At 46.6% G+C, this 20463-nt stretch overlaps 1 protein-coding gene and 1 pseudogene across 1 annotated transcript in view; one reads left to right on the top strand and one right to left on the bottom strand.

Moving 5' to 3' along the window:
• LOC126281960 (proteoglycan Cow) overlaps positions 1 to 20463 on the top strand; it is a 1011663-nt gene that overhangs the window by 305257 nt on the left and 685943 nt on the right. The gene's annotated exons all lie outside the window — the stretch shown is intronic.
• On the bottom strand, positions 1519 to 1636 carry LOC126287682 (5S ribosomal RNA; annotated as a pseudogene).

Raw genomic sequence — 20463 nt, 5'->3', positions numbered from 1 at the left:
GACATTGAACCAAACGAAATAGTAATAGTAATAATATTAATAATAATAATAGTATTGTACTATCAACTACAGGAGTCATACCACGCAATATCCACCAGTAGATCAACGCAGTACAGCTACATCCAAACGTATATATACAACTACAGAAATCTGTAATTATTGATACATGTTCAATTACCCGAAATTTCCTAAATGCAATATAACATATAGTGTACAGTTAAATGGAAGTGACGCTTGATCAAGGTCTGCGTCACTTTCCATTTTTAACCAGACTTTCTTAGAAAGTAAAGATAATAATAATAATAATAATAATAATAATAATAATAATAATATACCAGAAGCGATTACCGTTTGTACTGTGCTAAACTATTAAGTTTGTGTACAATGCAATGGCAAGACTTTTTGAGTTGTGTTGAAATAAAATTAAATTTGTTTTAATTTATTACAAAAATACCTTACAGGTATATTTGAAGTACTTTCGAATTAAGCCCATGTCGGAATCGTGATTACCTTATTACCACTTAATTGTTATAGGTGTAATGCAAATACTGAAACGCGAAACCCACTCAAATATTCTCCCAAGCGTACTTTTTCCCAATATGAAGTTGCTGGATCGAAAATTAACACGATACCTCAATTTCAGCTAAGAATAGAGAGTTGTAAATTTGATCAAAAGAAAGCCTTTCATATTGCGTTCGATTTGTAACTGGCTCCCCGCGCTATGTTTCAGAGCTAAAAACGACTTGTGCTCGAACAGTTCAAGTTCCATTGGCCTGTCAAATATTGGCATTCACACTTGTCTCACCCTCCACTCACTGTGGAGACACCGAAATCGGAAGCCTGCCGTTGCTGCCTCTGGCCTTGCATTTATTCCACTGCTATTTTCGCGAGATATTTCGCTGCACATATAGACTAGTGGGGAAACCCACTGGAGACAGATACGCCTGTGGAATGCTCTGGCTAACGTCCAGGGGCGCCTGTTGTGAGTTCGGTTGCAGGCACACGGGGAGCTTTTCAGTCTTGGCCAGTGCCAATATGGCTTCTGAAAGGTCAGACGTATTGACGGCGAAATGAACCGAGCCTTTGAAACTGCCGATGGCTCCAGAAACATGTACGTAATGCTTTTGTTGTGGTCTACAGTTCAGAGGCTCGTTTGATACAGCTCTCCATGCTGCTCTATCCTGTGCAAGCTTCTCCCAGTACCTACTGCAACGTACATCCTTCTGAATCTGTTTAGTGTATTCATCTCTTGGTCTCCCTCTACGATTTTTACACTCCACGCTGCTCTCCAATACTAAATTGATGATCCCTTGAACGCACTCCGTCGTCAGACCACAAGTGGCCCATCGGGACCATCCGACCGCCGTGTCATCCTCAGCTGAGGATGCGAATAGGAGGGGCGTGTGGTCACCACACCGCTCTCCCGGTCGTTACGATGGTTGTCTTTGACCGGAGCCGCTACTGTTCGGTCGAGTAGCTCCTCAATTGGCATCACGAGGCTGAGTGCACCCCGAAAAATGGCAACAGCACATGGCGGCTCGGATGGTCACCCATCCAAGTGCCCACCACGCCCGACAGCGCTTAACTTCGGTGATCTGACGGGAACCGGAGTATCCACTGCGGCAAGGCTGTTACCTGGTGATCTCTTGACGCCTCAGAAGATGTCCTACCAACCGATACCTTCTTCTGGTCAAGTTGTGCCACAAATTTCTCTTCTCCCCAATTCTGTTCAATACCTCCTCATTAGTTATGCGATCTACCAATCTTCTAACGTTCAGCATTCTTCTGTAGCACCACATATCGAAAGCTTCTCTTCTCTTCTTGTCTAAACTATTTATCGTCCACGTTTCACTTCCATACATGGCTACACTCCATACAAATACTTTCAGAAACGACTTCCTGACACTTAAATCTATACTCGATGTTAACGAATTTCTCGTCTTCAGAAACGCTTTCCTTGCCATTGCCAGTCTACGTTTTATACCCTCTCTACTTCGACCATCGTGAGTTAGTTTTGCTCCCCAAATAGCAAAACTCATTTGCACGTACGTAATAGCAATCTTGATTGATATCAGTGCGGTAATCGACAATGTCTGGTGGCCTGCGATACTAGAGCGTCTCCAGGTATGAAGATCCGAGCTTAAGGATTAGGTTCGAACATACGTGACTCGACGCCCTCTTAAGCGATGGGACCCAGTACGTTATCCTCGACGGCGGGTATTCGAGACGAGGGTATCGTCAGGAATGCCCCAGGGAAGTTTTGATAGGGCCTCTCTTGTTCTCTATGTACATAAATGATTTGGCTGACAGGTTGGGCAGCAATCTGAGGTTGTTTGCTGATGATGCCGTGGTGTGCGGCAAGGTGTCGAAGTTGGGCAGATACAAGACGACTTAGACGGAATTTCCAGTTGGTGTGATGAATGGGAGCTAGCCCTAAATGTAGAAAAACGTAAGCTAATGCCGGTAAGTTGGAATATCGAACCTGTAATGTCTGGATACAGTATTACCAGTGTCCTGCTTGACACATCAAAGTCGTTTTAAATATCTGGTCATAACGTAGCAAAGCGATATGAAATGGAGTGATCACGTAAGGACGGTAGTAAGGAAGGGGAATGGTGGTCTTTGGTTTATTGGGAGAGTATAGGAATGTGTAGTTCATATGTAAAGGAGATCACACACAACACTAGTGCGATCGATTTTTGAGTACTGCTCGAGTGTTTAAGACCGATAGCACGTCGGATTGAATGAAGACATCGAAGCAATTCAGAGGCGCGCTGCTAGATTTGTTAGCGGTAGGTGTGACCTACACGTGTTACGGAGACGCTTCTAGAACTGAAATGGGAATTGCTGGATGGAATGTGACTTTATTTTCGAGGAGCGCTGTGTAGCTAATTATAGAACCGCCATTTCAAGCTGACTACAGAAAGATTCACTGACTCCAGAGTACATCTCGCGTAACGACTATGAACATAAGAGAAATTTGGGCTCGTTAAGAGACATAAATGCAGTATTTTTCCTTCCCTGTATTTGAGTGTAAAACAGGAAGGAAAATGAGTAGCCTCCGCCACGAACCGTACGGTGGCCTGTAGAGTGAATGCAGATTACTGATCTTCGGGTCCCAAGGTGCTTATAAAACAGCTTCCAAGGCTATTGTTATGGACTAACGACACTGTTGAATGGTGCACAAAGAAAGTAGTAGTTTCAAAGAGGCTGCCCACAAGGCTCTGTAACTGGTGCTGTCTTCTTAACCATTGAACCTTCCCTAAGTGTCAGTAGGGTAGTGGCATACCCTACGACTTCCTAGTGAAAGTACCTGCTGACTCGCGGTCGAAGCTGGAGGAAAGGTCTGGTGATTTGATAGCTGGTGATGTTTCGAACGTATGCAGTGATGGTGTTTAAATAACAAACCAGCCATAGAAGCACACACAGCTACATACCTCTTTACATACCACTCACTTGTCGGAGGCCGTATACCAGACGAGAGACACCGCGATTAAAACTCATATCAAGCAACAACGCCTGCAAATACTAAGAAGTCGAGATGCATAAAAGGAAGAATTTTATGCATACCTTTTACCGGTAGGTGTACTGTGAACTGAAGTAGAAAGCTACAGTACGCGATCAAAAGTATTCGGACACCTGGCTGAAAATGACTAACAAGTTCGTGGCACCATCCATCGGTAATGCTGGTATTCAGTATGGTGTTGACCCACCCTTAGCCTGGATGACAGTTTCCGCTCTCGCAGGCATACGCTCAATAAGGAGCTGGAAGGCTTCTTGGGGAATGGCAGCCTATTCTTCACGGAGTGCTGCACTGAGGAGTGGTATCGATCTCCGTCAGTGAGGCCTGGCACGAAGTCGGCACTCCAAAACATCCCAAACGTGTTCTGTAGGATTCACGTCAGGACTCTGCAGGCCAATCTATTACAGGGATGTTATTGTCGTGTAACCACTCCGCCACAGGCTGAAAATTATGAACAGGAGTTCGATCGTGTTGACAGATGCAGTCGCCATCCCCGAAATGCTCTTCAACAGTGCGAAGCAAGAAGATGCTTAAAACATCACAGTAGGTCTGTGGTGTGATAGTGCCAAGCAAAACAAGAAGAGGTGCAGGCGCCCTCCGTGAAGAACACGACCACTCCATAAAACCACTGTCTCCGAATATTACTGTTGGCACTACATATGCTAGCAGGTGACGTTCACCGGGCACTCGCCATACACACACCCTTCCATCGGATCGCCACATTGTGTACCATGATTCGTCATTCCACACAACTTATTTCGACTGTTCAATCGTCCAATGTTTACGCTCCTTACACCAAGCGAGGCGTCGTTTGGCATTTACGGGCTTCATGTTTGGCTTATGAGCAGCCGCTAGACCATGAAATCCAAGTTTTCTCACTTCCCGCCTGTCATAGTACTTGCAGTGGGTCCTGATGCAGTTTGGAATTCCTGTGTGATGGTCTGGACAAACGTCTTCCTATCACAAACTAGGATCCTCTTTAACTGCCGGCGGTCTCTGTCAGTCAACAGACGAGGTCGACCTGTACACTTTTGTGTTGTACGTACCCCTTCACGTTTCCATTTCACTATCACAGCGGAAACAGTGGACCTAGGGGTATTTAGGAGTGTAGAAATCTCGCCTACATATGTATCACACAAGTGACACCCAATCACCGGACCACGTTCGAAGTCCGTGAGTTCCGCGGAGCGCCATATTCTGCTCTCTCACGATGTATAATGGCTACTGAGGTCGCTGATATGGAGTACCTGGCAGTAGGTGGTAGCGCAATGCGCCTAATACCAAAAACGTATGTTTTTGGAGATGTCTGGATACTTTTGATCACATAGTGTATAAGGGGACCTACAGTTTCTCGTCTTGAACCACTGTGCTACTTGGAGTTTTTCACATGTAGATACTACTGCTGCAGTTGACTGCATTCTGCAGCTAATTTGAGATTCCCACCAAGTCAGGTTAAAGGAAGACATCGAAGCAGATCTAGAGGCGTGATCTATATTCATTACCGATAATCTCTCGGTCAACACTCCCGTACTAGGGGTCTACAGAAACGCTGTGTGAACTCAAACGGGAGTACCTGGAGGGAAGGAAACGTTCTTTTCGCGAAACGCTACTGAGAAAGATGAGAGAAACAGCTATTTTGGAGTGACATTTGAACGATCCTACTGCCACGAACTTATATCTCAGTAGCGCTAAGACAAGCTGAGAGAAGTTAAGGCTCGTCCGGAGGGAAATATACCATCGTTTTTTGCGTCATTTCCGAGTGGGACAGCAAAGGCAAGGACCAGCAATAGCACGACGTATCAGACAAAACAGCGCTAATAATATCATCTGAGAAAATACACGTTTCATGACAAATATAGGTGATGCCCCTCCACATCTTAAAATACCTAAAACAACTGTTTTAAATACCTAGAAGAATGGATAACAAGTAACACAAAAGAAAAGATAGTCATGGAAAATACAGCACATACGATGGAAAGGGTATTCCAAATCACAAAAAACATATAAAAAACTAAGAAGGTATTGAACAGTGGTGAGGTCCGCAACACTGTATGCGACAGAAACACTTAAAGTGAATGAAGTTTGGGGGTTGGAAAAAGTTAAAAGAAGAGTTCTAAGAAAAATACTGGGACCTGGAAGTAATAGTAACGTCGAATAGAAATTAATATCAAACAAGGGAGCTCTATTTGAAAGTAGGAAAGCTGACTGATGTTATGATGAAAAGAAGACTACAGTTTTATAGAGACACATACCTAATGTATAACAACTGAATAACCAAGCAGATCTTCAGCTTACTAAACAGCTACAAGTCCAAACCCAAATAGTTCACCGAAATTGACGAAGACGTGAGACACACAGTAATTGGAATAGACTTAATAGCTGACAGACTACTTTTTACAGGAACATCACTAAGACAGTGTTTCAGGAAAGAACTAGGTCTGCAAAAGGAAGAAGTGGACCCGGGAAGAAAATAAGCGACACTCTCGAAGGTGTGGTGTGGTGCTGGGACGCCGTGGAGCTGTTACTGCTACAGTGCGGTCGGTGGAGTCGGGACGCGATGCGCGATGATGGATGTCTCCGTCGGTTAACGAGAGACAAAATCTCAAAAAGCTCTTAAGAAATCGTTCCTCCTGTAATGATTAAAGTTTGATTGCGAGTCAGCACAGTTTACTTATTAATGCGAACTGCGCACTCTGATTGTCTCTTACGGTTTGAAGTTGAATTATTATGTGCCTGGTTAACACTTTAATGCAGTAATTGATGAATCTTCCCTCATGTGCATCGCCTGCATCACTAAAAGCCAGGAAAAAGTTCAATTGCAGATCGTACTGGTCGTTGTTTGTTCGTTGCTAAGTAAAATTGTTCGCTCTATACGATGCGAGATCTACAGATACTCTTTAACAATGTCTTAATTATCTTGCGTCGTAGTATTATGTCTGTACAAACCTTTCTTGTCACACCTAAGAGTCCACGAATTCACTTCCAAGTTAAATGGTCACTGTTCATTAACTTTTGATGAGCAATTACCAAATATTCATAGAATGATGGAGGAGATACGTTGTATTTCAACTTTTGATGAGCAATTTTATTGTTCCTTTTCGCTAAATACTTTATAAACATCACGCCACACGCACACACGGTTAATTAGCACTGGCGATTCTGTTAGTTTCAAGTATCGTGACAACTGCGACAGCTTTAACCCTCGGCGTAATTGTATCTTCTTCATGTATTCGTGCCAGTGTCTCCTGCTCGAGACTAAACGTGTATTATAGTCTTTTGAAACTTTGTCCATTCCTTTCTACAACACTGGACTCGCATTCGGGAGGACGACGGTTCAATCCCGTCTCCGGCCATCCTGATTTAGGTTTTCCGTGATTTCCCTAAATCGTTTCAGGCAAATGCCGGGATGGTTCCTTTGAAAGGGCACGGCGGATTTCCTTCACAATCCTTCCCTAACCCGAGCTTGCGCTCCGTCTCTAATGACCTCGTTGTCGACGGGACGTTAAACACTAACCACCACCATCACCTTTCTACAAGTTCACTTATATGAATTTTGAGTCCAATATTGCCTACTTCCGTTAATAAAGTCCAACAACTCGGTATACACAGTCAGCGTACTATCTCGGTTCAAGTCTCTAGTCTGAATATCAGTTCACAAAATCTGTGCGTCTACGTCACACAGCAACGACTCTCGAAAGTAAAACAATCTCGTCGCGCTCCGTTCGCTCAACTATGCCAGGAACTGCTCTAGTATGACTTGATAGCACGATAGCTATCAAGTGACTCAGTTTTTCCGTGAATGAGTACTGTAGACGCATTGAATTTCTTCGTTGCGTTTACAACTCTCTTCCACATGAAAGTTGTCTCTGACCGACATTTCTTTGGACTTAACTTTCATGGTATTCATTTGCAATTATTACTTAAATGTTTGGCAAATAACTAAAGATGACATTTGTTTCTTCTTCCTTTCTAGCAAAACACACTCTGCAGTGCTTGATGTTGGTGTTTATCAAGACTATCTGGTGTTATATCATCGGCAAAGTTGTCGTACCTGTCAGGATAACTTTTCCCTTCTTTACATCATGATGGTCTTTCCTAATTGGGTTTTGGGGTTCATTAGGGTGTTACAAAGGGTAAAGGAAGTATGGGAGCAACGTAAATTAAACACAAAGAAGCAGAACTATAAGTAATTTGCCGTACCCTCCTAAAGGATTATTGTAATAAATAAATACAGTGATTTGCAGAGTATGTCTGTATGGTTAATAAAAACGTTAAAATGTTACCCGTTTAACGAAATGTGTCTTCCTTCAGTGGTTTGGCGCGTAGTTATTGATCACTCGAATCGTTAAGGAGATCACGAGTCACTCGTCCGTGGCTGCTTGGTAAAGGAATATTTCGGTTCATAACGGAAAACTTGCAGTTGTTGTTGTTGTTGTTGTCTTCAGTCCTGAGACTGGTTTGATGCATCTCTCCACGCTACTCTATCCTGTGCAAGCTTCTTCATCTCACAATACCTACTGCAACCTACATCCTTCTGAATCTGCTTAGTGTATTCATCTCTTGGTCTCCCTCTACGATTTTTACCCTCCACGCTGCCCTCCAGCACTAAATTGGTGATCCTTTGATGCCTCAGAACATGTCCTACCAACCGATCCCTTCTTCTAGTCAAGTTTTGCCACAAACTCCTCTTCTCCCCAATCCTATTAAGTACCTCCTCATTAGTCATGTGAGCTACCCATCTAATCTTCAGCATTCTTCTGTCGCACCACATTTCGAAAGCTTCTATTCTCTTCTTGTCCAAACTATTTATCGTCCATGTTTCACTTCCATACGTGGCTACACTCCATACATATACTTTCAGAAACGACTTGGTTCATAGTGGCTCTGAGCACTATGGGACTCAACTGCTGAGGTCATTAGTCCCCTAGAACTCAGAACTAGTTAAACCTAACTAACCTAAGGAAATCACACACATCCATGCCCGAGGCAGGATTCGAACCTGCGATCGCAGCGGTCTCGCGGTTCCAGACTGCAGCGCCTAGAACCGCACGGCCACTTCGGCCGGCCAGAAACGACTTCCTGACACTTAAATCTATACCCAATGTTAACAAATTTCTCTTCGTCAGAAATGCTTTCCTGGCCATGCCAGTCTACATTTTATATCCCCTCTACTTCGACCATCATCAGTTATTTTCCTCCCCAAATAGCAAAACTCGTTTACTACTTTAAGTGTCTCACTTCCTAATCTAATTCCTTCAGCATCACCCGACTTAATTCGACTACATTCCATTATCCTCGTTTTGCTTTTGTTGATGTTCATCTTATATCCTCCTTTTAAGACATTGTCCATCCGTTCAACTGACATTTCTTCAATTTCTTTGTCATCTGCAGAGCTAGTTGGCATACAGACTTGTAGGCGTGGGCTTCGTGTCTATCTTGGCCACAATAATGCGTTCGCTGTGCTGTTTGTAGTAGCTTACCCGCATTCCTATTGTTTTATTCATTATTAAACCTACTCCTGCATTACCCCTATTTGATTTTGTTTTTATAACCCTGTATTCACCTGACCAAAAGTCTTGTTCCTCCTGCCACCGAACCTCACTAATTCCCACTATATCTAACTTTAACCTATCCATTTCCCTTTTTAAATTTTCTAACCTACCTGTCCGATTAAGGGATCTGACATTCCACACTCCGATCCGTAGAACGCCAGTTCTTTCTCCTGATAACGACGTCCTCTTGTGTAGTCCCCGCCCGGAGATGCGAATGGGGGACTATTTTACCTCCGGAATATTGTACCCATGAGGACGCCATCATCATTTATCCATACAGTAAAGCTGCATGCCCTCGGGAAAAATTACGGCTGTAGTTTCCCCTTGCTTTCAGCCGTTCGCAGTACCAGCACAGCAAGGCCGTTTTGGTTAGTGTTACAAGGCCAGATCAGTCAGTCATCCAGACTGTTGCCCCTGCAACTACTGAAAAGGCTGCTGCCCCTCTTCAGGAACGACACGTCTTTCTGGCCTCTCAACAGATACCCCTCCTTTGTGGTTGCACCTACGGTACGGCTATCTGTACCGCTGAGGCACCAAGCCTCCCCGCCACGGCAAAGTCCATGGTTCATGGGGGTAAGAATAGAATATCCCTGGTTTCGGTGTTTCATTTTTTAAACGAGGTTGATGGATTTTGTATTTATGCCCTCGAGATCATCCCCGGGTGAGCGCCAGGCTTTTTACTACTGTACACGTTGCTTGTGCGAAAATATAAACTCTTATGAGCCGTAAAATGTGCGAATAAACTGCTGTGGTGAAAGCGGGCGCGGATATCCTGCCAGCTGCCAGCCACGGCCACGTATCTGTGTGTGACGAGGTGGAAGCCGGCTGAATGGGGCTCGTTATCTCGACTTGCAGCGCGTACTCCGGACAGGGGCGCAGCGAGGCGCAGCGCATGAATAGCCCCGGCTGGCGCTAGCTGCAGGCGGCGGGCGTGCCTAACAAGGCCGCGACCCAGTTAACGTTATGCGCTGGGCACTGCCCGACCCGCGGGCCGCTGGGCAACGGTTGGGTGGCCGGCTGGCTAGCTGGCTGGGCCCACAGCTTCCCGCCTACCGCTGCGGCACCACTGTCAGGTAGCCGCCCAGCCACTTGCCTTGGCAGGACTTCTCACCCAGTCTAAAGCCGGATCACGTATCAGCGCCACACCAAACCTTTTCGCTTCGTTGTTGATCGACATTGCGTCTGAGCGACCGAGAAAGCGTAGTGGTTAGTCGGGAGACGCAAGGCCGGACTCCCGACTGTCCATTCGAACTGACGTTTTCATTAGCTCCTTAAACATTTCAAGCCGATTTCTGCAATATTTCTTTCTTAAATGAGTCACGAATGTCTGCCCCTCGTCACGCAGCTGATTTAGGTCTATTTCTGTAGACATCAACATCTATGCGACATTAATACTGTACCCTTCCATCCATTCATCCGTTTTTACTTTGTCCCCTTTTCTAATTGCAATTTTCTTTTTCCTCCCTTCACTTTCCTTTTAGCTCCTTTTATTTTTCAGTCGTCTTTCATCTTCATGCAATTTTTTCTCATTTTAATTCCCCTTTCTTTTTCTGTCCCCTTCTTTCTTTTTCATTTACCTTTCTCTTTTTTTCTTTTTCATTTAGCTTTCCCTTTTTTCTTTTTCATTTACCTTTCCCTTTTTTTCTTTTTCATTTACCTTTCCCTTTTTTTCTTTTTCATTTACCTTTCCCTTTTTTTCTTTTTCATTTACCTTTCCCTTTTTCTTTTTCTTTTCCCTTTTTTTCCTTTTTCATTTACCTTTTCTCTTTTTCATTTCCTTTTTTTACTTTATTAGTTCCCTTTTTTCTTTTTCAGTTCCTTTTTTTTTCAGATCCTTTTTTTTTCTTTTTCAGTTCCCTATTCTTTCCTTTTGCAGTCGCTATTTTTTACAATTCATTTCTTTTTTCCCTTCTTCTTCAGTCCCCTTTTTCCTATGTCTCCCATATTTTTCTTGCATTTCCGACTTTTGCATTCACCCTGTTTTTTCCATTCACCCTGTGCTCGCATATGCTGGCGCCGGCACACGATGTGTCATAGAGGTTATGAGTCTGCTGCTCGTGGTCTAGTGGCTAGCATAGCTACCCTGGGTTCGGTTCCCAGTTGGTTTGGGGATTTGCTCTGCCCAGGGATTGGACGGGTTTGTGTTGTCCTCGTCCTTCCATCATCACCACCCATGAAAGTGGCTGTACTGGACTGTGTACAGGTTCGATGTGTACAGGCGCTGATGACCGCGTAGTTGAGCGACCCACAAACCAAACATCATCATCATCATCAACAACATAGACGTTACGAGAGTATCAATAGAGGCCAACGACAAGACTCTATGCAAACACGCCGCCTACGTCCTCTCGGCTGCCAGTATTCAGGATCGGCGCCGTGGACCAAAGGGCCGGTTTTGCCAGTCAGTTTAGTTAGTTAATTCGAGCCTGTTACGCCAGTTAGTACGACACTTTACATCGTGAAGTTCTAGCGTGTCACCGAGACGGAGCTCAGACTTAGCCTCTAGCACAGAGACAGGCAGACACATCGCAACATTATAGTGAACAAAGCGAAATTCTAGTTCAACAGCATTGAGGCTACATAGACTACACAGAAGAGAGAATGTGTATACTACAGCACATGGAAAGTTAAGTATCTGTTTATGAATAAAGAATACAGTTATTAATTGTTTGCAGTTTGAGTTATAGAACGAGGATACCGGCCACCAACCAACCTCCTTTCCTTGCTTCCCATGGTACAGATCAACGAGATGACATAATGGGGGCTAAAAAGAGTACAACACACCCTGTCTTCCCAGTTTCACCCTGTCTTCCCAGTTTCACCCTGTCTTCCCAGTTTCACCCTGTCTTCCCAGTTTCACCCTGTCTTCCCAGTTTCACCCTGTCTTCCCAGTTTCACCCTGTCTTCCCAGTTTCACCCTGTCTTCCCAGTTTCACCCTGTCTTCCCAGTTTCACCCTGTCTTCCCAGTTTCACCCTGTCTTCCCAGTTTCACCCTGTCTTCCCAGTTTCACCCTGTCTTCCCAGTTTCACCCTGTCTTCCCAGTTTCACCCTGTCTTCCCAGTTTCACCCTGTCTTCCCGGTTTCACCCTGTCTTCCCGGTTTCACCCTGTCTTCCCGGTTTCACCCTGTCTTCCCGGTTTCACCCTGTCTTCCCGGTTTCACCCTGTCTTCCCGGTTTCACCCTGTCTTCCCGGTTTCACCCTGTCTTCCCGGTTTCACCCTGTCTTCCCGGTTTCACCCTGTCTTCCCGGTTTCACCCTGTCTTCCCAGTTTCACCCTGTCTTCCCAGTTTCACCCTGTCTTCCCAGTTTCACCCTGTCTTCCCAGTTTCACCCTGTCTTCCCAGTTTCACCCTGTCTTCCCAGTTTCACCCTGTCTTCCCAGTTTCACCCTGTCTTCCCAGTTTCACCCTGTCTTCCCAGTTTCACCCTGTCTTCCCAGTTTCACCCTGTCTTCCCAGTTTCACCCTGTCTTCCCAGTTTCACCCTGTCTTCCCAGTTTCACCCTGTCTTCCCAGTTTCACCCTGTCTTCCCAGTTTCACCCTGTCTTCCCAGTTTCACCCTGTCTTCCCAGTTTCACCCTGTCTTCCCAGTTTCACCCTGTCTTCCCAGTTTCACCCTGTCTTCCCAGTTTCACCCTGTCTTCCCAGTTTCACCCTGTCTTCCCAGTTTCACCCTGTCTTCCCAGTTTCACCCTGTCTTCCCAGTTTCACCCTGTCTTCCCAGTTTCACCCTGTCTTCCCAGTTTCACCCTGTCTTCCCAGTTTCACCCTGTCTTCCCAGTTTCACCCTGTCTTCCCAGTTTCACCCTGTCTTCCCAGTTTCACCCTGTCTTCCCAGTTTCACCCTGTCTTCCCAGTTTCACCCTGTCTTCCCAGTTTCACCCTGTCTTCCCAGTTTCACCCTGTCTTCCCAGTTTCACCCTGTCTTCCCAGTTTCACCCTGTCTTCCCAGTTTCACCCTGTCTTCCCAGTTTCACCCTGTCTTCCCAGTTTCACCCTGTCTTCCCAGTTTCACCCTGTCTTCCCAGTTTCACCCTGTCTTCCCAGTTTCACCCTGTCTTCCCAGTTTCACCCTGTCTTCCCAGTTTCACCCTGTCTTCCCAGTTTCACCCTGTCTTCCCAGTTTCACCCTGTCTTCCCAGTTTCACCCTGTCTTCCCAGTTTCACCCTGTCTTCCCAGTTTCACCCTGTCTTCCCAGTTTCACCCTGTCTTCCCAGTTTCACCCTGTCTTCCCAGTTTCACCCTGTCTTCCCAGTTTCACCCTGTCTTCCCAGTTTCACCCTGTCTTCCCAGTTTCACCCTGTCTTCCCAGTTTCACCCTGTCTTCCCAGTTTCACCCTGTCTTCCCAGTTTCACCCTGTCTTCCCAGTTTCACCCTGTCTTCCCAGTTTCACCCTGTCTTCCCAGTTTCACCCTGTCTTCCCAGTTTCACCCTGTCTTCCCAGTTTCACCCTGTCTTCCCAGTTTCACCCTGTCTTCCCAGTTTCACCCTGTCTTCCCAGTTTCACCCTGTCTTCCCAGTTTCACCCTGTCTTCCCAGTTTCACCCTGTCTTCCCAGTTTCACCCTGTCTTCCCAGTTTCACCCTGTCTTCCCAGTTTCACCCTGTCTTCCCAGTTTCACCCTGTCTTCCCAGTTTCACCCTGTCTTCCCAGTTTCACCCTGTCTTCCCAGTTTCACCCTGTCTTCCCAGTTTCACCCTGTCTTCCCAGTTTCACCCTGTCTTCCCAGTTTCACCCTGTCTTCCCAGTTTCACCCTGTCTTCCCAGTTTCACCCTGTCTTCCCAGTTTCACCCTGTCTTCCCAGTTTCACCCTGTCTTCCCAGTTTCACCCTGTCTTCCCAGTTTCACCCTGTCTTCCCAGTTTCACCCTGTCTTCCCAGTTTCACCCTGTCTTCCCAGTTTCACCCTGTCTTCCCAGTTTCACCCTGTCTTCCCAGTTTCACCCTGTCTTCCCAGTTTCACCCTGTCTTCCCAGTTTCACCCTGTCTTCCCAGTTTCACCCTGTCTTCCCAGTTTCACCCTGTCTTCCCAGTTTCACCCTGTCTTCCCAGTTTCACCCTGTCTTCCCAGTTTCACCCTGTCTTCCCAGTTTCACCCTGTCTTCCCAGTTTCACCCTGTCTTCCCAGTTTCACCCTGTCTTCCCAGTTTCACCCTGTCTTCCCAGTTTCACCCTGTCTTCCCAGTTTCACCCTGTCTTCCCAGTTTCACCCTGTCTTCCCAGTTTCACCCTGTCTTCCCAGTTTCACCCTGTCTTCCCAGTTTCACCCTGTCTTCCCAGTTTCACCCTGTCTTCCCAGTTTCACCCTGTCTTCCCAGTTTCACCCTGTCTTCCCAGTTTCACCCTGTCTTCCCAGTTTCACCCTGTCTTCCCAGTTTCACCCTGTCTTCCCAGTTTCACCCTGTCTTCCCAGTTTCACCCTGTCTTCCCAGTTTCACCCTGTCTTCCCAGTTTCACCCTGTCTTCCCAGTTTCACCCTGTCTTCCCAGTTTCACCCTGTCTTCCCAGTTTCACCCTGTCTTCCCAGTTTCACCCTGTCTTCCCAGTTTCACCCTGTCTTCCCAGTTTCACCCTGTCTTCCCAGTTTCACCCTGTCTTCCCAGTTTCACCCTGTCTTCCCAGTTTCACCCTGTCTTCCCAGTTTCACCCTGTCTTCCCAGTTTCACCCTGTCTTCCCAGTTTCACCCTGTCTTCCCAGTTTCACCCTGTCTTCCCAGTTTCACCCTGTCTTCCCAGTTTCACCCTGTCTTCCCAGTTTCACCCTGTCTTCCCAGTTTCACCCTGTCTTCCCAGTTTCACCCTGTCTTCCCAGTTTCACCCTGTCTTCCCAGTTTCACCCTGTCTTCCCAGTTTCACCCTGTCTTCCCAGTTTCACCCTGTCTTCCCAGTTTCACCCTGTCTTCCCAGTTTCACCCTGTCTTCCCAGTTTCACCCTGTCTTCCCAGTTTCACCCTGTCTTCCCAGTTTCACCCTGTCTTCCCAGTTTCACCCTGTCTTCCCAGTTTCACCCTGTCTTCCCAGTTTCACCCTGTCTTCCCAGTTTCACCCTGTCTTCCCAGTTTCACCCTGTCTTCCCAGTTTCACCCTGTCTTCCCAGTTTCACCCTGTCTTCCCAGTTTCACCCTGTCTTCCCAGTTTCACCCTGTCTTCCCAGTTTCACCCTGTCTTCCCAGTTTCACCCTGTCTTCCCAGTTTCACCCTGTCTTCCCAGTTTCACCCTGTCTTCCCAGTTTCACCCTGTCTTCCCAGTTTCACCCTGTCTTCCCAGTTTCACCCTGTCTTCCCAGTTTCACCCTGTCTTCCCAGTTTCACCCTGTCTTCCCAGTTTCACCCTGTCTTCCCAGTTTCACCCTGTCTTCCCAGTTTCACCCTGTCTTCCCAGTTTCACCCTGTCTTCCCAGTTTCACCCTGTCTTCCCAGTTTCACCCTGTCTTCCCAGTTTCACCCTGTCTTCCCAGTTTCACCCTGTCTTCCCAGTTTCACCCTGTCTTCCCAGTTTCACCCTGTCTTCCCAGTTTCACCCTGTCTTCCCAGTTTCACCCTGTCTTCCCAGTTTCACCCTGTCTTCCCAGTTTCACCCTGTCTTCCCAGTTTCACCCTGTCTTCCCAGTTTCACCCTGTCTTCCCAGTTTCACCCTGTCTTCCCAGTTTCACCCTGTCTTCCCAGTTTCACCCTGTCTTCCCAGTTTCACCCTGTCTTCCCAGTTTCACCCTGTCTTCCCAGTTTCACCCTGTCTTCCCAGTTTCACCCTGTCTTCCCAGTTTCACCCTGTCTTCCCAGTTTCACCCTGTCTTCCCAGTTTCACCCTGTCTTCCCAGTTTCACCCTGTCTTCCCAGTTTCACCCTGTCTTCCCAGTTTCACCCTGTCTTCCCAGTTTCACCCTGTCTTCCCAGTTTCACCCTGTCTTCCCAGTTTCACCCTGTCTTCCCAGTTTCACCCTGTCTTCCCAGTTTCACCCTGTCTTCCCAGTTTCACCCTGTCTTCCCAGTTTCACCCTGTCTTCCCAGTTTCACCCTGTCTTCCCAGTTTCACCCTGTCTTCCCAGTTTCACCCTGTCTTCCCAGTTTCACCCTGTCTTCCCAGTTTCACCCTGTCTTCCCAGTTTCACCCTGTCTTCCCAGTTTCACCCTGTCTTCCCAGTTTCACCCTGTCTTCCCAGTTTCACCCTGTCTTCCCAGTTTCACCCTGTCTTCCCAGTTTCACCCTGTCTTCCCAGTTTCACCCTGTCTTCCCAGTTTCACCCTGTCTTCCCAGTTTCACCCTGTCTTCCCAGTTTCACCCTGTCTTCCCAGTTTCACCCTGTCTTCCCAGTTTCACCCTGTCTTCCCAGTTTCACCCTGTCTTCCCAGTTTCACCCTGTCTTCCCAGTTTCACCCTGTCTTCCCAGTTTCACCCTGTCTTCCCAGTTTCACCCTGTCTTCCCAGTTTCTCCCTGTCTTCCCAGTTTCTCCCTGTCTTCCCAGTTTCTCCCTGTCTTCCCAGTTTCTCCCTGTCTTCCCAGTTTCTCCCTGTCTTCCCAGTTTCTCCCTGTCTTCCCAGTTTCTCCCTGTCTTCCCAGTTTCTCCCTGTCTTCCCAGTTTCACCCTGTCTTCCCAGTTTCACCCTGTCTTCCCAGTTTCACCCTGTCTTCCCAGTTTCACCCTGTCTTCCCAGTTTCACCCTGTCTTCCCAGTTTCACCCTGTCTTCCCAGTTTCACCCTGTCTTCCCAGTTTCACCCTGTCTTCCCAGTTTCACCCTGTCTTCCCAGTTTCACCCTGTCTTCCCAGTTTCACCCTGTCTTCCCAGTTTCACCCTGTCTTCCCAGTTTCACCCTGTCTTCCCAGTTTCACCCTGTCTTCCCAGTTTCACCCTGTCTTCCCAGTTTCACCCTGTCTTCCCAGTTTCACCCTGTCTTCCCAGTTTCACCCTGTCTTTCCAGTTTCACCCTGTCTTTCCAGTTTCACCCTGTCTTCCCAGTTTCACCCTGTCATTCGCCTTTTTCATTCTAATCAGAAACGACTTCATGTTCATTATAATGAATCATCAGAGGATTTCGTATCTACTCATGTCCTTGTCTTCAAATAATATTAAACTTAGTTAGCTTAGGTAGTTTGTGACAAAGCCTTAAATGGTAGAACGTACATTGATCGTTGTAAAACCTGTTCCCTATGGTTGTACTTAAAAAAAAAAATCAAAATTCCGCTTTTTAGCTTCAGTCAACAGTAATCTCCAAGCCCGTGATTGGCCAGTCGAGACGTGGAAATAAACGTTGCCCCATTGTACTCGGACGCCTCAGACAGGCTGAGAGGCAAGAATTTCAGAGGGGATGAAGAGGTGAAAAACGTGGTGCACTGGTCGCTGCATTCACAGTCAAGAGAACGTACCGCGATGTACCCACGCATGTCCGAAGCGCTGGAATGTGTACATTACACGTGACGGAGACTACTTCGAAAAATGATACAGCTAATTTGTCTGTGTTACTGCATTTGCACAAAAGTAATAAAGGATTAACATCGCAGTAGTCCAGTAACTTTCAATTTGCGATCATCTCTGGTTCCTGAAACAAGTGGTCAAATTGCCACTCTAATGCTGGAGTGCCTGTAGGTGCTGTGCTCGCCTCTCGGCCAGTGAGGACCGCAGATGCCTAGGCAGACCAGACCTGGCCGAGCCAGCTGGAATTCTGGCGGCCTCCAGTTGCCAGTGGCCGCGCGTCACGGCCGTCTGGAAATAGTCGAGAGCCTGCGCGGCGGTTCGCTAGCACAGAGTTCCGCCAGCTGCCATTTCCGCCCCCTCTCCCTCCCTCCAACTTTTTTTCCCCAACCTTTTCATCCGGTGCGCAATTTAATCCCACCCATCACACGGACTGCGTTCGTGGCTGACTGGCCATCGAAATAACCTATCGAAATATTTTTGAGCCGGATTGTTTCATTCGAATAGCGATCGGGCCATTTTCGCGCGGCGGTCTTTGCGCTAAAAAGTTGCTCCCCGGCGAATATTTAATGAAAAACACCGACGCGGTTGATATTCGTTTGCCGACGGGCGCCAGATTAAACAACGGCACCGGAATTCGAATTTTACAAACGTTCCTCTTTTTTCTTCCCCCCTCCCCTCCGCCCGGTTTTGACAGCTCTGTTTGCTCTAACCTGAAAATTTTAAAAACTGCTCATTCCTGACGTAGTTGGTCTGCGGTCGAATACGTCATCGCGATACTCCAACAACACTGCTAGTTGCAGTAATGGGAATGAATACTTGGAATTTTAGTGCTGTACACGCACTCGCATGTGTGCGGGACATAAAATATCAGAAACATCTCACCTATCACGAATTCGGGCTTTGAGCGGCTCGTTATGCGAATGTAGGAGTAGAGTTTCGAGATACGGAGTGAAGTGACGCTGAAGTTAAGGCACGATAAGAGGAACACAAATCTATGCCCTGCCGTTCTAATTAGGCATAGTCAGATATGGCTCCTTTGATAACAACTCGGCCTATTCCCTTCCTGCCGGCCGGTGTGGCCGAGCGGTTCTAGGCGCTTCAGTCTGGAACCGCACGTCAGCTACGGTCGCAGGTTCGAATCCTGCCTCGGGCATAGGTGTGTGTGATGTCCTTCGGTTAGTTAGGTTTAAGTAGTTCTAAGTTCTAGGGGACTGATGACCTCAGATGTTAAGTCCCATAGTGCTCAGAGCCACTTTATTCCCTTACTCCCCCATTCTTGCCGTATCAGAATTAAACTCTTTTCAGATTATTCCTGTTGATGGAGTAGTCATTACAGATTTCTTTCTAAAGGCCAGAGACACAGATATTGTCAAAGGAAAGCCTTGCGAAACTTCCAGTGATGTCATTGAATCGCTGCCAAATCTCTGACTACTTAGCTGACAACAGAATTGGGCTTCCCATCAAACGGGAAAAACCGAAAGAAGCCTGTTTTAAAGAAGCTGTGTAATGGCGTGGCAAACGACGACGTGCTCCTGTGTACTCCAGACCACATTAATTTGGATCAGCTTCGTTCCTTTTCGTCTTTATACTTAGCCTATATTCTTTCATTCTCATACTTTGCGACCATCTTCTTTCCTGATGATTTTGCCGTGGGCCTAATTCTGTTCTGGAAACCTACAATAGCCTCAGTATTTTATTTGGAAGCCACGTTGTTGTAAATTTCTGTTTCTTGTATTTTCGTTCCTTCGAAATCCGTGTGTACTTCTTGCGACCAGCTTATTTTGGTTCTCTTGTCCTTTCCTCCTGGGTACACAGTTGCGGCTATACTCGTCTACTGCACTGACTGTTTCGCCTTCTTCGAGATCTCCTCCTCAGACTCCTTCGTTCCACAACTTCTGCCTTCTTAATTATACTCATCTTACAAGGTGCAGTTTTCATTCCGTATATAAGGCTTCATAGTGGACCATTCCTTGGTTATGTCCTAATTTTGGATTTTTGTAGTTTCTCTTTGTGAGTTTCCATGATTTTTCCGTCGAACCCTTTTATATCAATTCTCCTACATATTTAATCCTATCTACTGGAGTTTCACTCCTTTTGATGTCAACCACCTACAAGCTTTCCTGATGTTCATCATACACTGTATCAGAGATCTCTAGGCCTGCTGTAGCCATTGGTGTCTACAGTTCAGTGATTTGATTAGCCATCTCTTCTAATGATTCCTACAATTGTAGAATGAAGGCTTTCACGACCGGGTGACATGGCTGTTGATATACTTTCCGGGATGTGAGGTCGTGGTCCAAGAACTTTTTCTGCTCCTTACGTTTCATCCAGGACTGCGCTGGACTTCCTCAGAGGCGCTGCTCCGCTGAGTCTTGCCGACTGACTGTCAACATGTGGTGTGTATAAAATTCCATGTACCTGTGGGAAAGTTTATATTGGTACTACCAAAAGAAGCGTAAATACGCGACTGAAAGAGCATAAAAGTCTTTGTCGACTTGGAAAAATAGAAAAATCAGCTGTAGCGGAACATGCTCTTCAACCAGGAAACCACCAAGTGAAGTTTTCGGATACCGAAGTTTTATCTACAACGTTAAATTACTATCCACGCCTATACAGAGAAACTATTTAAATTTATAAACATCACGATAATTTTAATAGGAAAGAGGAGGCTATGAAACTGAGCGATATATGGACAGTGGCTCTACAAAATTGCTAACAATTTTAATCTTGACAAGGTGGTAATCGATAGTCAACCTTATCTTTACTATGGATTATCACTGCTCATCACGTGTCACCTGAACCACGCCCCCCTTTCTCACAATATACAAGTCGCTCTCAGACACCCGACCAGTCAGTCGGCAAGACTCAGCGGAGCAGCGCCTCTGAGGAAGTCCAGCGCAGTCCTGGACGAAACGTAAGGAGCAGGAAAAGTTCTTGGACCACGACCTCACACCCCGGAAAGTATAT

This window comes from Schistocerca gregaria, chromosome 1, assembly GCF_023897955.1.
Source record: "Schistocerca gregaria isolate iqSchGreg1 chromosome 1, iqSchGreg1.2, whole genome shotgun sequence".
Lineage (NCBI taxonomy): Eukaryota > Metazoa > Arthropoda > Insecta > Orthoptera > Acrididae > Schistocerca > Schistocerca gregaria.
This window is presented reverse-complemented; position numbering and strand designations above follow the sequence as displayed.